Source organism: Dipodomys merriami, unplaced genomic scaffold, assembly GCF_024711535.1.
Source record: "Dipodomys merriami isolate MVZ:Mamm:240054 unplaced genomic scaffold, mDipMer1.0.p SCAF_539, whole genome shotgun sequence".
NCBI lineage: Eukaryota > Metazoa > Chordata > Mammalia > Rodentia > Heteromyidae > Dipodomys > Dipodomys merriami.
In genome coordinates, this window is record NW_027206112.1 from 575,554 (window position 1) to 592,556 (window position 17,003).

The 17,003-nt window shown below is 48.2% G+C and overlaps 1 long non-coding RNA gene across 1 annotated transcript; it reads right to left on the bottom strand.

Moving 5' to 3' along the window:
- Positions 1–4,072: 4,072 nt before the first annotated feature.
- LOC138811600 (uncharacterized) lies at positions 4,073–7,680 on the bottom strand. The gene is made up of 3 exons (XR_011367441.1): positions 7,033–7,680; positions 5,913–6,006; positions 4,073–4,593 (listed from the first exon to the last, which is right to left on the bottom strand). It is a non-coding gene; the product is annotated as an uncharacterized lncRNA (long non-coding RNA).
- Between the last annotated feature and the right edge of the window lie 9,323 nt (positions 7,681–17,003).

Consider the following 17,003-nt stretch of genomic DNA (forward strand, 5'->3'; position numbering starts at 1 on the left):
GACCCCTTTTCAAGTGCTGCTTCTAAGAAGCCTGCTCCAATCACCCTAGCAGAGTGGGGTCTTCTCTCCTCTGCAGGATGTTGGCCTTGTCACGCTCTCCCTTCCTGCTGGTGTGGGTTGAAAGCAGATGAAGGGGAAGGTCTGGCTTTTACCACCCAATTTCTGAAGGCTCTGATACACTACCCAGGGACTGGTTCTGTATCACACTCCATGAGAGGGCACTCGAGGCCCAGGCAATCTGGGGGCAACAACATGGGTCCGTTTCTTTGGTGGGCTTGAACTGAGGATCTGGGAGCTGCGTCTGTGAGTTTTTGTGCTCAAGGCTGGTGCTTTACCACGTGAGCCACAGCTACACTTCTGACTTTTTGGTGGTTCCATGGAGAGAAGAGTCTCACCAGCTTTCCAGCTTATGGCTGGCTGCAATCTTTGATCCTGAGATGTCTGCCTCCCAAGAAGCCAGGATGTCAGGTGTGAGCCTGAGCCAGTGCCACGGACCGGCTCTGTCGGGACGATGGAGGACACCTGGTGGAGGTAACTGGAACAGGTGGGGAGATGGCAAACAAACAACTCACACACAAGAGGAGTGAATGCTGAGTGCGATTTATTGCAGAGGATAACAAGCTTTTATAGCAAAAGTCTCCATGAGAAAGGGCAAAAAGTTACACAATCTTGTTGCAAGGCTTCGTTCTTGGGTGGTCACCAGCTGGTCGCCTGATCTTGTTTTTTGGATGACGAGTTATGATGATAGGCACTTGTTTTCGGCTTTATCTCTATTTTTAAGAAATACAATTGGTTTTGATGTTTATCACCTATTAACCATTAACCAGAGCATATGGGCAAAGTGCTGGACAGAAAGGCATGAACTCTAGTACTTTATTATTATTTTTGTTTAGTTTTGTACTTTATGTGTTTTAAATCTTTTCTAAGCAATTGTGCTTCTTTGCCATTCTTTAGAGGGTCCCCAATTTGTGGCCAAAAATCATGATATTCAGTATACTTAGTTAAATCTGGCCATATATCAAATTTAAGCTCATAGTGTCTTCTCTGTAACCCATTCACAAAATTTTTTACTCTTTTTCATAGAGGCCTTAACTGTCTCATAAGGTCTTTCTTGTTTCTTTTTTTTTTTTTTTTATAATAAGCACTAGAGCTAGCAAGTCTCTCAGCAAATAGAGAGTAATAGGAAGTTCTTTCTCCTAAGTAGTTTACCCAACGGTTGCCATCCTTATCATACACACCTGTAAAAGGCTATGGATCTGAGGGAAGTCTTTGGGGTCCTCTAGATAATGGAGGATTCCACCGTTTTCTTTTGATAAGTCATTGCCACCTTCCATCTACCAACCTTTTAGGAATCTTATTTAGCTTTTGGTCTAAATATCCCTCTACATCTTTCTTATCTACAGGATATCTATATGGGTCTATTGTATATGTTTCAGGATTAAAGGGAAGTCTCCAATAGCCATGCACTCTTTTTGTTTTAGCTGTGCCGACAGCTTCTTGTAAATCTCTTACAAACAATTCCTTCTGCTGAAGTGACGTCATGAAACCCCCAATACTTTTATATTTACTTATGACTTGTCTAATAGCCTCCATAAGAGGGGCTTTTAGGGTAGCACTTAACTCTGGTGAGTTAGTCATATTCTTACGACACTCATCAGATGTTGGAGTCATCAACACTTCCAAGAAAGAGCCCTGAATAAGGGAACGTTGAGCATGAGTAAGTAGAACAAACAGCAGGAACAGTAAAAGATTAATAGGCACTCCTATACAGCGAAGAAAAGAAAAACAGGAACAGAAACACATCTTTCCCAGGGGCTTGCCAGCCTTTCCAGGAGGTAGGCCTCTTTGAAGCCCCATTCTCTGAGGTAGACTTCGGTGAAGTCCATTCTCAGAGGTAGGCTTCTGTGAAGCCCCATTCTCAGGTCTGAAAGTAGGTGTTCCATGCTAAGCAGACTCCGCCGGAGTAGGCGTGGCAGTGACGGGCACCAAAGCCTTTCTTTTGAGCTTCTTTTTATCTCATGTCAAGTAGCGAGCCCTAGTTAAAATAGTCATTTACAGGGGATCAAGTTCCTCTCCTAAGTCAGTTAATCCAAGGAGATGAAGTGTCTTTGGAAAAGCTAGTCTGAATTGGCCTGGGTGAGTATGTGTGTGTGTGTGTGTGTGTGTGTGTGTGTGTGTGTGTGTGTGTGTGTGTGTGTGTGTGTAAGTTTTGGGGATACCTACTCTATCTCTCTGGTTCCTTATCCTCCCTGTGGTGAGTACAACCAGGCTCCCCACCCCAAGGAAGGCGGGCAGGGGAGGGTACACAAGGTCACATTGAGTGGAATGATCTGAATTCTATCCTTCAACTGAAGCCTGGAAAGATAATGGAGAGAAGGAGAAGTTTAGAGGAACATCAAGAGAAGCCCATTATCTTTGGATACAAGTACCAGAGAGAAGACTGAATCCATCCTTTTTGGTAGTAAGGTAACAGACGCCCATTCTTCATTTATTTCATTATTTTTTGTGAGTCCTAGGGCTTGGATTCAGGGCCTGATTGTCATCCCTGAACTTCTTTTACTCAAGGATGAGGCTCTACCACTTGAGCCACAGCACCACATCTGGATTTGTGTGTGTTGTGGGGTGGTTGTTGCTTTATGGGAGATAAGAATCTCACAGACGCTCCTGTCCTGGCTGGCTTTGAGTCACGTCCATCAGACCTCAGCCTCCCCAATAGCCAGGATGATGTGCAGGAACCACCGACACCTGACCACCACCATCCACTTATAATCCCCTAGGGCAAGTGCTGGACCACCTGCACTGCACCCCCTTGTGAGTGGGAAGCAGACATGGGTGGGTTTGATACTTCAACAGCCTACATACCTTTGAGCATTGTTCCAGGTCAGTCTGATGGCGGCTTCCTCGTCATACACAGCAATGACTTGGCTCTGTCACAAGAACAAATGTCCCCCAGGAGGTGGCAGTTCTGGGGTCTTTCCTCTTCACACTGCCCCCACTCCTCGAAATGACACCCCAGCAAAGCGATATAGACATAGAGTGAATTCATTTTCTTATAACCAGGGTCTGGCCAGAAAGGTAACAGTGAGGAATCCCGATGCAGACCAGCCTGAGCATATATTGAGACTCTATCTCAGAAATGCCCAAGACAGAAAGTCTTGGCTCGCATGTTAGAAGACCTGACTAGCAAGTCTAAAGCCTTGAATTCAAACCCTAATATACCAAAAAGAATCAGAAGCCCTGGTGCCAGAGGCTCATGCCAATAATCCTAGCTACTCAGGAGGCTAAGATCTGAAGATCACAGCTCAACATTTAAAATAGGGTTGGCCTCACCCATCAGACATCATGATAAGACCCAAAGTCTGAACCATGAAAGTGTGCTCCATATTAACAGGGCTCTCATCCTTACTAAGTGCTGGCCATGCTCTTTGTCCCCCTGGGGAGCCACCTCCTGTGGGCTCCACCCCCAGGTCCTCCTAAGCTCCTTCTGCCACCAACCAGGCCCAAGGAAGTAGACAGCTCCAGGACATACAAATCCCTTGGTCTTATAATTTAGCAGTGCTGAATCCCCATCAAGCATCTCACCCTTTCAGGTCCCCAGACCTCAGCCACAAAGTCCATGTACCCACCACAGAAAGCACGCAGAAGTTACCAAAGGGTCCACTGCTCCTTGTTACAGCCCACTTCCACACTCACATACACACACACACACACACACACACACACACACACACACACACACACAACCTGCAGGGGTGGTTCATGTTTGTCTTCCATGCTACTCAGGAGGCTGATGTTTGAAGATCACAGTTCAAAGCCAGCCCATTCTGGAAAGACTGTGAGGCTCTTATCTACAGTGAACCACCAAAAATCTAGAGGTGGAGCTATGGCTCAAGTGTCAGAGCAAAAGCTTTGATCACAGAAGCTCAGGAACAGCACCTAGACCCTGAGTTCAAGGCCCAGATCCTCTAACTCCAAACACACACACAGACATAGACACAGACACAGAAACACACACACACGCACACACACACACACACACACACACACACACACACACACACACACACACACACACACGGACAGCCCAAGGCTTTGGCAGTCCCTGAGTACAGACCCATGAACTGTCTCAATTAGGATCACATCCTACCCTCAAGAAGGTGGCACTACCGACATCAGACCTACTATAGAAAAACCAGTAAGCCTCTCACATATCTGGAATGTATCATAGTCCAACATGGCAGTTCTTAATGTACATACTGCTATGTGGAAAACTTAGCCCCCTCTTTTTTTGTAGTTGGTCATGGGGTTTGAACTCTGCACCAGGGTGCTGTCCCTCAGCCCTTCAGCTGAAGGTGAGCAATATCCCACTTGAGCCACAGCACCAAATCCTGTTCTCTGGTGGTCCATTGGACATCAAGTCTCACAGACTTTTCTGCCCAAGCTGGCTTGGAACCATGGTCTTCACATTTCAGCCTTCTGAGTAGCTAGGATGACAGTTGTGAGCCACCAGCGGCTTCCGGCTTCACCTCGTCAGGCCACAATCTTCTTTCAACCCTTCACTTCAGACTTTGTCACCCAGCATCCAAATCCGTCCTTCAATGGAGAGAATACAGACATAATAATCCCACCCCTGCACCCATTTGCCCACTCCCTGCCTGCCACAGTCCAAGTCCTCTTGAAGCTCTGGCTTCAAACTGGGGCAAACGGGGAGTTCTTAAAAATGTCTATACATTGAAGCCAGCAGATGGTCTCCCAAACAAAGCCTCTCCCACACACACACCTCCACCATTTTGCTTTCTTTCTTTTTTCAGTTGTGGGGCTTGAATTCTGGGCCTGGGTGCTGTCCTTGAGTTCTTCAGCTCAAGGCAAGCACTCTACTACTTGAGCCACAGCACCACTTCCAGTTTTCAAGTGGTCCGTTGGAGATAAGAATCTCAGGGTCTTTCCTGCCCATGATAGCTTTGAACCATGATGCTCAGATCTCAGCTTCTAAGTACCTAGGATGGCAGCCATGAGCTACTGGCACCTGGCCAAAGATAATTTTCCATCCTTTTCATCCTATCCCCTCAGGAGACTGATATCTGAAGACTACAGTTGGATTCCACCCATGGCACAAAGTCCATTAGAACTTTTTTTCTACAATTAAACACCCAAAAATGTTGGAAGTGAAGCTTTGGCTCAAATGGTAGAGGACTAGCTTTGATCATCAAAGACAAGGGATAAAACCCAGTCCTTAGTTTCAAGCTTTTTCTAGCAAAGACCCACCCAAAAAGGGAAGCAGGTTGGTACACGGGAGCTCAAAGTTCACACATAATACTCAGGACTCCCAGAACAGACCCCATCCGGCTCTGATTCTCTAGATTCTATGTCCTACCTCATGGCAGTCTTAGATGGGACTGACCATGCACCAACTTAGGATGTTGAAGTACAATCTCATACTGAGGATCCCCTGACCTTATCAAAGACTCAGGATCTCTCATTCTCCTGCATTGACACTGGGCAGCAAGGTGAGTTGCAGTTATCCAACCACAGGATGTGAATATGAAAGGATTTCTCTGCCAGGGACTCCAACTGGAGGGGCTCTAGGTCCCTCTCTCTCTGGAAGAAAAGTGCTGGTCCATCCCAGGAATGTTCCTAGGTTGTAAGTATCCTCAAAGAAACAACCCTGCTCAGAGCCCAGTGCCTCTTGTTTTCCCACCAGCCTCTATCCAAGCCTGCCCCACCTTCAGTCAGCCCTTTCTGAATCCCAGATCTGCCATGTAGACTAAAGGTTGAGCCAGCAAAGAGACCCACCTCTGCCTCTGAGAATGGCAGTCACGTGGTCCTAGTGCCCTCTACAGGAAGTCTCGAAGTAACTCAGGTCTCCACTCCTTCCTCATTCCCTGACTGTCCTGTGCCAGTGGCCCACTTACCTCTGTCTATGTTGGCGGAATAAACACCGGGAGTGTCATCTTCTGATTGAGCCAACGAAAGTCCCGGTCCCCAAGGATGTACTGCACAGGCATCCTGCAGTGGACAACAGCCAGGCAGTCAATGGTGAACCCAAGGTTCCAGGACTCTTAATAGAAGTGTGGCTGGGTCAAAGACTCTATAACTGGTGGTCTATAGTGTCAGGAAAGGTCATGGCTCCAATGTCCTGAAACACCTGACCTTGGATCTTCCTACCTCTTCCCTCATCCCAACACCTCCCTAGCCCTTAGACAATTTCTTATTATCTGTCCAGGAAATAAACTTGCTGGGGCTGGGATAATTGAAACCTGGTGACACCCCCTGAGCCCTAGGTCCTTCCTGAGGCTGCTTCCCCCTGCAGTTGGTGACCACACAGCTCCTGGATGTCATGAAGTTGCTGAAGGGTCAGTGGCTTAATCCTACATACTGGCTTTAGGCTCTGAAATGTTACCCACAGAGATTGTGAGTGGTTGGCTTTCTTGATCCAGGGACTCCAAACCAAGGCTCGCATGCTCCCTTCTTCCTTCCTTTCCTCTTTTTTTCCCTTCATCCTTCCTTCCTCTCTCTCTGTTTCCTTCCTTTGTCTCACTCCTGGCCTTGAATTCAGAGCCCGGGTGCTGTCCTTGAGCCTTTTTACTCAAGGTGACCAGTCTACAGCTTGAGGTACACATCCATTTCTGGCATTTTCTTTTTGGTTGTTAGTTGGAGATAAGAGTCTTATAGTCTTTCCTGTCTGGGCCTTAAGCCTTGATCCTCCCATCTCAGCCTCCTAAGTAGCTAGGATGACAGTCATGAATCCCCAGCATCCAGTTCAAACCAAGGTTTCTTCATGTGCTGTGGAACCAGCACCAGAACCTTTCATCATCTATGACCCCCACTCCCTTACCTCCTTGAGCATGGCACATACTGTAACTCTTTGTTGGATTACTAAATGAGCATCTGTCTATTACAATATTATAGAAAAGTCCCATTCAATTCATGTAAGTATCCTGGGGCAGGGCGGGGGGAGGCAAAGCCTGATGTAGCTCTCCCACAGTTCTCCCTCGTCCCTCTTCCCACCCTCCTGATGCCACCACACTTAACTGTTTTGGCTCCCAGGATGTGAGCCACGATGTGCTCGTTGGATTCTGGGGCCACTGGGATGCCTATCTTCTCAAAGATCTCTGTCCAGTGGCGGACCAACTCTGTGGCACTCCATGCCCCCTCAGGTGTGAATGAGGTTGCCGTGAGCTGAACCCCTGGCTCAAGTGGCCTCCTTTCCTCTCCGTGGGGCCAGACAGGATGGTCCACTATATCTGGCCCCAAGTTTCATGTTACAGAGAAAGGATTCTCGAGGCATCCCGGATCTCTAAATCTCCCACAGTCCATTGCAGGTGCTGAAAATCATCTCTGCTCACAGCTGGCAGGCTGGGGATGGTGAGGTCACTCTCTGCTCCCCATGACATCCTTGACTGTGGTGGTCACCCTAGAGAGAGCTGTAGAAGAATCAGCACCTGCCAGAGAAAGGCAGTCAAGGCACGACATTCATAGCAGGAGACCATCTGGCTTGGGAACTCTGTGTGTGCCACTTTGAACTTCACTGTCTGACCGCTGAATTGGTTCATGTAATTTGACCCATGAACCCAGGCATTAGTGGAAATTGCCAGCTTCAAGAAAAAAAAAACCTGGAAAAGGTGGCATATCACTTGTCCCAATCAAATTTAAAGGGTTCCAAAATCAGTGGTCCCCTTTTCCTTCCAGACAGCCTACAGCAGGTTATAGAAACGCAATCAGAGAGCTCTAGCTAACTGCCACGGTATGATACCGAACAGGCTCCAGGAGGGGAAACTTGCCTACCACTGTCCAGCTGGAAACGGCCCAGGTGGGACACAAATTGGAGACTGCAGGACTCTAGGGAGGACTACACATGGATGCACTGCCCCAGGAGGGAATCCACGCCACCAGAGGGGGCCCAGAGCCCTCTGCCCAGATGCCCATAGACACCGTCAATGTCGTGGGTAAGGTTCTCCTCTCATCCTTGGTTGTGGTGAACCATCTGCCTTGTTACACCGTTCACCACTCCCCAGACACTCCTAGCTTCACAGCCCTTGCCCTACTCCCACCCATCTCATTCCTTAATTATGTTTGGCAGGCACATTCCCAACCCTTGAATTAGCTCCAACTATACACATGAGAGCAGAGTGTCTGGCTGGAAGAGTGTGGCTGTGGTCACACTGGCCTCACGAGACTTCTGGCTGAAGACAGGACAGGTGTCCACTCTGTTCTGTGGTTCACACAGGCCTCCTAGGGAGTCCATGCAGGTCCAGCAGCTACTGTGGCTGCAAGAAAGTGGAAGAGGGAGGTGGAAAGAGGTGGAAAGGAACATATACTGAAACCTTCCCCAAAGGAGCCATGAAATGGTGAAGGAGAAAACAAAAATTGTGGCTGAGCTCATACTGGGCATTATGAAAAAAGAACAACAAATACACACATACACACAAATAAACTGCTTTTGCTCTTTTTAGACATGATGACTTAAATATACTTTCATTTTTCTCATCTCCTAATCTCCCAACACACACAAACACACACACACGCACACAAACACACACACACACACACACACACACACACACACACACACACACACACACACACACACACACACATCTAAACCGGTCACAAAAGACTCACCATGCAGCACCTGCAATTTGCCAACTGATCACTGATCTGAGCACAGTCAGGCTGTACGAGGAGAAAGATGATCGATATCTCCCTCCCTCCCTCCTTCCCTCCTCTCTCTCTCTCTCTCTCTCTCTCTCTCTCTCTCTCTCTCTCTCTCTCTCATACACACACACACACACACACACAGAGAGAGAGAGAGAGAGAGAGAGAGAGAGAGAGAGAGAGAGAGAGAGAGAGAGAGAGAGAGAGAGATAGATTCAGAGCAGTGCCTCTCCTGAGTATTTTAGTTCCTCATCTGGGCAATGTACAAGCTCGAGCATGGCAGTTCCCTTGTCAGAACCAGGGGCTCCCACCCAAGGGGATCACTGCTCTAATAATGCAGAACCACCCTGCCTCTGGCTTTACCAAGGGCCAGACCCTTCCACTGGGAACAACCAGCCTTGACTCCCCATTCACCAAAACCCTAGGCCCGGACACTAGGTGAAGGAATCCCGAGACAAGTGACTCCTCAGAGCCCGGACAAAAACAAATCAGGCAGTTCTGGTGCCTCCAGAGAGGTGTCTGACTTAGGGTGGAAGCGTTGTTAGGGAATTTGATGGGGTCTTAAAGGCTACATACATGGATGGATTGCCTACTTCCAGCCTAGATGCTTCTGGGCTAACTGGCGGATTCTTGGGGAGGACTAGGAGACCAGAAGGACCAGGAATACCAGCAGAAGCTCTCAATGCTGGGAAATGTGATCACCCTGTGAGTACTGGGGGGGCAGGATAGGTGTGTGTGTATCAGAGGGGGTGTGTTCCTCCCAGATAGTCACCCTCTGAACCCCTGTGCCCTCACCTCCCTAGTGGGTTCTTCTGGGACCCTCCTCAGGTGAAAGGGTGACCTAGCACAGAAGACAAGGGCTCACACAGCAAGGGGGGCCTATCCCCTGCATCCAACACCCCCCACCCCCAGCAAAAAGGAAAAGACCCGAGAAGGCAGGTGTGGAGGTGCTCCTCCCCACATCTGACTAAAGCCACTAGGTTCCCACCAGGGAGAGGAAGGGTGCAGATGTGGCTTCCACTGCTCTAGGCCAGGGTTTCTGTGGTGCTCTCTCCTCACCAATCACTGTATCTGCCCTTTTCCTGGCACACTGGCTGCTAGGAATTGGGGTGGGATCCTTGGGTGACACCCACCCCCCTCTCCTGGGGCACATTTGTGGCAGAGCCAGGGTGGACTGTGGGGTGCAGAGGAGGTGCAGGCAGGATGGGAGAGAGTAGGCTGGAGGCGGGGGTCTGGGTCTGCGGGGGAGGGAGTGAGGAGGTTCGCTGGGTGTGGGAGTCACCAGGTGTGGTCCCATGGGGCAGCCACTCACGCGTGCTGCTGGGAGAAGCTGTAGGCAATGGTTCTGGGTGCATCCAGGCCCGGAGTGCAAGGACCAAGGGCAGGGACCAGGTCGGGCCTCATGCCAGGCAGGGACCCACCATCTCTGCTGGGAGATTGCTTATGGGGCCGCCTATCAGAGCAGGCAGAGCCATATTTGAAACTCGGTGCTGCTGGGAGGGGGCGGGGGCACCTGCACGGGGCTGTGCTTTCTGCCACCCCTGCCTCAGCTGCCATCACCACCACCACCACCTCTGCCTCAGCTGCCTGCTTCCGCTGCCTCCACCACAGAAGCCACCACCGTGCTTCCCGTGCCAGGACCTCAGATTCAGGGCAGCCATGGCCGCCATGCCCTGTGGGGCTGCCCGCAGTGATGTGCCTGCCTTGCTGGCTCCAGGTGCTCTGTGCTCCTGTCCAGGACTGCACTTTGTTTGCAGCAGCCGCCAGCCGCTGGAACGGCTTCCCCTTGTGCTTGTGCTTGCTCTTCTCTCTGCTCTTTCTCTCTCTGCCCCCGCTCCACTCCTGGGCCACCACACAGGCATGCCTACTCTCCCCCCATTGCTGCCATCACAGTGTACCCCAGGGCCCCACCCCCTCCTCCACTTGGCCATGCCCACTCCTCCCTTAGGCCATGCCCCCTACCCTTAGATGCAATCACAGCCCTGACTGGGCTCTAAGGCTACCAGGCCATGGCAATTGCATTATCACCTCAGCTCAGCACGCTCCCCCAACCCCAGTACCTTCCCCAGGGATGGAATCTCCCCTCAGCTCCACCCCTGGAAGAGACTCTCCTCCATCCTCCTTCACTCCACACACTAAGAATGTGCATGGTGACCCTTGTGTGTGTGTGTGTGTGTGTGTGTGTGTGTGTGTGTGTGTGATTGTTGGGGATAATTACCTCTCAAGGACTCAGAACATAGCACTCTTTGGGATGACACACAGCACACTTCCAAAAACAGCACAAAGCACCCTGTGTAAAGGACTCAGCACACAGCTCCCTTTGAAGGACTCAGCATATAGTACCCTGTATAGAGTACTCAGCACACAGCACCCTTTGAAAGAGGGAGTCCATAGCTTGCAGTGTAAAGGACTCAGCACATTGCATGCTTTGAAAAACTCAGTACATAGCACAGTTTCCCAGGGGCTCATTACACAGCACCCTCTGTGTTAATACTCCACACATAACCCTTTGAAAGGCTAAGTACAAAGCACCCTTTGTAAATCACTCATTGCATAGCACCCTTCGAAGAACTCAGCACATAGAAGAATTTTGAAGGTTTCATCACATACCGCACTATGGCAGGACTCAGCACATACCACACTGTGGAAGCACTCAGCACACAGCACCATTTGAAAGACAATACTGAGCACCCTGTGTAAAGGACTCAGCACACAGCACTCAAAAAACTCACCTCATCCCTCTCTTCTCAAGAGCTCAGCACATAGCAGGACCCTTTCAGATGAATTAGCACACCACACCTTTTGAAGGACTCAGCATACAGTACGTTGTGTAATGGACTCAGCACACAGCACCCTTTGAAAAACTCAGCACTGCCCACACTTCTCAGGGACTCAGCACATAGCACCTTATGTGATGTCTCAGCAAACAGCACCTTTTGGAGGACTCAGAACAAAACCCCCATGTGGGAAAGACCCAACAAATAGCACCCTTTGAAGGACTCAGTACATAGCTGTATGTCACAGGTTCAGCTTTCATTAGAATTAGGGTGCTTTCTTCAGTATCCCCATTCTTCAGAAACACTTCACAAATCCTACTAGTTCACATTTAGCCAACCTGTGTTTTATGGGGGAGGATCAGCTGGGGGTCTTGAACTCAAATTTTGGCGGCCCTGTCCCTGAGCTCTTTGGTTCAGTGCTAGAGCTCTACCACGTGGAGGCACAGCTCCAATTTTGTTTTTTTGGGTTGTTCTTTGACAGGTCTTATGGTGATAAGGAAGACCAAGTTGGGGTGTCTGTGTGCAAAGGCTCTTAGCTCAACCTGGAGCTGACCTCTCTCTTTCTTGTGCCCCTGGGAAGCTAGGCCTCCTGGAGCTCTCTTGGCCTAGGGTGGAACAGACTTGCTCTGGCATCAGCACTCAGGGTGAACAAAAGTCAGCTTGGCCCTGGTCACTTCTTAAAATTGAAATTTAGAGGACAATGTCACGGGGCCGCATGTCCCGCAACTGGCCACCAGGGGGCAGGAGTGTCCCGCCATAGGGATTCTACCTGTGAGTTGTGTTACTTTTGCTTCCCTGGGGTCTCCATCATGCTTCCAAGTCACCCTGGACAGGAAAATCATTGAGACACTTACCTACATTTAACAGTCGAAAGGCAAGTGGGGCTGTGGCTCAAGTGGCAGAGCAGTAGCCTTGAGCAAGAAAACTCAGAGATAGAGCCTAGGCCCTGAGTTTACACACACACACACACACACACACACACACACACACACACACACACACACACACACACACTACATGCATGGAAAATCAGAGATTTCTACACCGCAATCTTTGGGTATTCTCTACTTTTCCCCCACTAAGCCTGGTGGCTGCTGGCCTAGGTGTCTGATGCATACACCGCTACCTGGCATCTTTAATTTTGGGAACAGAATGGGTAGAAGGTCATCCTTCTCCGATCCCAGCTCCTTGATTGGGTCATGTTCTATCCAGGCCCTTTGGGGCTCCTTTACAAAATTGCCAAGATACCTTCAAAAGTCATCACATACTGGACACTGGTGGCTCATGCCTGACATCCTAGCTACTCAGGAAGCTGAGATTTGGAGGATCACAGTGCCAAGACAGCCTGGGCAGAAAGTGTGTGACACTCTTATCCTCGATGAACTGTCAGAAAACAAAAGTGGTCCTGTGGCTCAAATGGTAGAGTGCCAGCCTTGAGAATAAGAGCTCAGGTACAGTGTTCATGGCCAACAACAAGGAGAGGCTTTGCATGTTGGCTTTGGGATTGGCCTTGGCCAAATATAATTGGAATTTTCAAGTGCTCCACGACAAAGCAGTGCCTCCTTTAGTCCTGTGCTGGTCCATCTTTTCTCACCCCTTGGTGTTGTCCATGTTTTAGGTCAGCATGGCTCTGGATGGAAGGGAGGGCTCCAAGGAGGAAGATCCCAGAGCAATCACCGCATCTCCTTCTGCCATGCTCACCCTGCTGCTTCTGCTCTTTGCCACAGACCTTCTTCCTGGTATCCATCCATGAGGTCATCACCGCCAACATAGTGGTGAGTGGTGGGTTTGGCCTAACTCAGGGCAGTCAGAGGTGGAAGTAGTTCTGGGATTAGAAGCTTCCACCCTGGGTGTGGGCTGAGCCCAGGGTTGACTTTTATTTCATCCTGAGCCTTGCAGTGGTGGGAAGACAGTGTAGACTCCACATTGAGTCAGGTAAATTGGAATCTGGAGGACCCCTTGTGTGGGGGAGGATGTGGGGCTCATGGGGCCACTATTAATAGTCCTCTCTTGGTACTCCCCTCTCCCTCCCTCATCCCTCAATGGTATAAGAGAAACTTCAAGTAAGGGTTTGGGAATAGGGGGCGGAGAAGTATTTTGGTGTGAACCAGAAGTGCTTCATATTAATCCTAGCCCCTATTTCTTATTTATCTGAGGAATGGCCATATGGGTTTGGGAGGGATGAATCATCCTAGCTGAGAATGTGGCTCAGTGATAGAGTGGTCACCTAGCATGACTGAAGCCCTGGGCTTGATTCCACACAGAAAAAGTTGGAAGGGGAAGTGGGGCTCAACTGGTTGAGCACCAGCCTTGATCAAAAAGAGCTCAGGGACAGTGGCCAGGCCCTTAGTTCAAGCCCCAGTACTGGAAGAAAAAAATCTTTGTTGGAGGCTTTTTTCCCCTCTGAAAACAATTTATTCTTTGTGATAAGCATAACATGGGTCCCTTCCCTCGCCACCAATGGGCCATTAGATGTCCCTTGAACTTGGGCCACCTCCAGGGAGCCTCTACCCTACCCGACCCCCAGTTTAACCTTCCCATCACCCAGCAGATGGAGGCCTGAGAGAAGGCCACCTGACCACCTAATTCCGGTGGCTGCCAAGGCTTTTGAGAGTCAGTATGTCATATGGAGAGTCATTATCTGCATCAGTCTACAGAAGAAAGAGAGGGAATGCTCCTCACCTGAGCTGTGGGCAGATCTGTATCTGGGGCATCTGCAGCAAGATATGCTCCTTGGGGGAGTCCTCTATGGTGATGAGAACCCTGACCTATCCTCTGGCAGTTTCCACGCTGTCTTCAAGTTGCAATTCTTCAAAACCTTTCTGCTCCTCCCTTAATTTACCCACCACAGGCCCTGATGCATCTGAAGCAGCTTTGGTGGTGGGGCTCAGCCTGTGTTGCATCTGGAGCCTGCTGTCCATGCCTTCCTCTGTGAGGATCAACAGCAGCTCCTGTAGCACTCTCCTCTTCTCCATCTTCTCCTGGAACAGCCAGCACACACACTTGGCTTTCTCCCAAAACAGCTCATTCAGGACCAACATCTGCTCTTTACACACCACAAGGGACTCCTCAATTGTTTGGATGTGTGCTGACAGCTGGCTGCATCGATGGTGGAGCTCACCTGCTGGATTCTGGAAGTCCACCTCATCAGGCAGGTTGTGGATGAATCAGATTTTCTTCTTGGACGCCCATGTGTCATGCTTCCCATTCCCATGATTGCTGTGGTGGCAGCTCATGGGGCAGGGGGCTGTAGCTCCAGCTCAGTCTGGCACTGAGCTGCCAGTAGGGCCAGGTGCCTACAGCTGGCCCACCGCTCCTGTGGTATGATTTCCCCCCTGTTGATCTCAGCCTCAGTGTGTTAACAGAGCCTCATCCATCTACCAGGCAACATGGAATGTGGGCGTAGCCACAATTCTTGTATCCCACTGGTCAGAAAGAAACATGAAATAATGGGGGTGTGGCCAGAAACCTGTGATGCAGGCAGAATGGGCAGAGTTAAGATGACAGTGGCTCCCCCAGCCCCTTTCCCAGGGAACTCTGTCCAATTCAGTTGGGGACAAGAGGGTGACCTGCTCGAGCCGGATGTCTGCACAGATTATTGTGTATGTCCATTTGTTTCTAGTTTTGGACCTTGAACTCAGGATCTGGCACAGTCCCTGAGCTGCTTTTGCTCAAGGATAGCCCTCTACCACAGGAGCCACACGGCTCTGCTTCTGGCTTTGTTGGCATTGAAGTTGGACAGGGGTTTCAAGGACTTTCTGACTTAGAGTGACCATGATCCTCCTATCACAGCCTTGTAAGTATCAAGGAGGAGCCACTGGTGCCTGCCTCATCATTGGTTTTGCTGATGTTCTTGGACACACCCTTGAGTTCCCTATCCTCAGGATTAAGTGGTGGGAGCTGGAGCCCACAGTTGGAATCCTGTTCCTGCCACTTCCAAATGCAGGAGATCCGAAGAAACTCATTCCTATCCATATGAATACCAATGGAATGTGATGTATGTTGTGATTGAATGGGCAGTTCTTGCATGATTCTAGGATAAAATTATACACGATTGTATTCTAGCATACTGATCAATTTTAATTAATACTTTATGAAGCATTTAAACAATCACATTTATTAAATGGAGGCAGAATGAAATACCGAAGAATTGGGCATCACATAGTATAGAGATGCCATTTTTTCTGCCCAGACTTTCTTTACTTAATTGCTATATAACATTTTCTGAATGTACTTTGGTATATGCAAGTAGGATATATTATACTTGATCTGGAAATCAATTATTCAAACTGTTTTTTTTTATCAAAATGCTTATAGCACAATAAAGAGGTAAATCAAAATTATGTATATTTGAAGACAATGCTTGGTTAGTCCTCTTCTCACATTACCCATTCCCTTCTTGAGAATAATACACATTGTAAGGAAATGCTTAGAATGTTTTGGAGAAATAGGTTGAATTTAAACCAGAGTTACTCTATGTTGCATTTTGTTTACTTTATATCTAGTAAAGCTAAATTCTTACCTTATCATTTTCCTTAGGCTTTATATTCAGGTTTAATCTCTGATGGGCAACAGATAAAGATATAAACATTTTTTAACAGTTGTTAAATTTAGGCTGAGGAATCTAGGTACAATTATGCTCATGCAGATAGGCCTCATCAGTCATGAGACCATGATACCAAAATGTTAACCAATGCTTATTGGTGTCATGCTTATGACATTTTGTGTATTATAAACAGTGGTTATTACTATTTATTTTGTAATCAACATCATTTCATGGGTTAGGAATTGATGTGAGACATTATACTCAGAACTATATTGAAGGAGGAATCCAAAATTAGTTACCAAGATATAGACTTAACGCAATGTTTTTAAAATGCAAGTGAAAGAAATAATTTATGAAAAAGTCAACATTTACAATAAATACAGAATCAGTATGATTGATATTTTCTTTTATCCCAGTTGCAATACGGCTTGCATGATGACTTTTCTGGTTATATGTTTAGTTAGGACTTGATATTTAGTTGAAGTTCTGTTTTTTCATATATTCATTTCTCAGATCAAAGAGGAAATTAATTCCATGCCAGAGTCAACATCCATAATAATGTTATAGTTGTATCCTGCTACTTTGCCAAAGTTTCAAATGAGCATGAGTATCTTGGGTCTTTTTTGGATCTAATTAAATATGTATGCAATTTTGTCAGTAGTAGAAAGATTTTTTGACCACCATTTATTAAACTATTATTTTCCAGAAACAACTACTGTCTTTTCATGAGAGTAGTTGTTTTCAGGTCGTGGGGCCTGAACTCTGAGCCTGAGCACTGTCTCTCAGCTCTTCAGCTCAAGGCTAGTGCTCTACCACTTGGGCCACAGCACCACTTCCGGCTTCTTTATTTTTGCTTATGTGGTGCTGAGGAATCGAAACCAGGGCCTCATGCATGCAAGGCAAGCACTCTACCACTGAGCCATCATACCAGCCCTTTTCATGAGATTTTTAATATCATTTATTTCATGGGTTGATATTTTCCTTTAAATAACCCACATTCTGTCTGCTACAAAGTGTAATTTGGA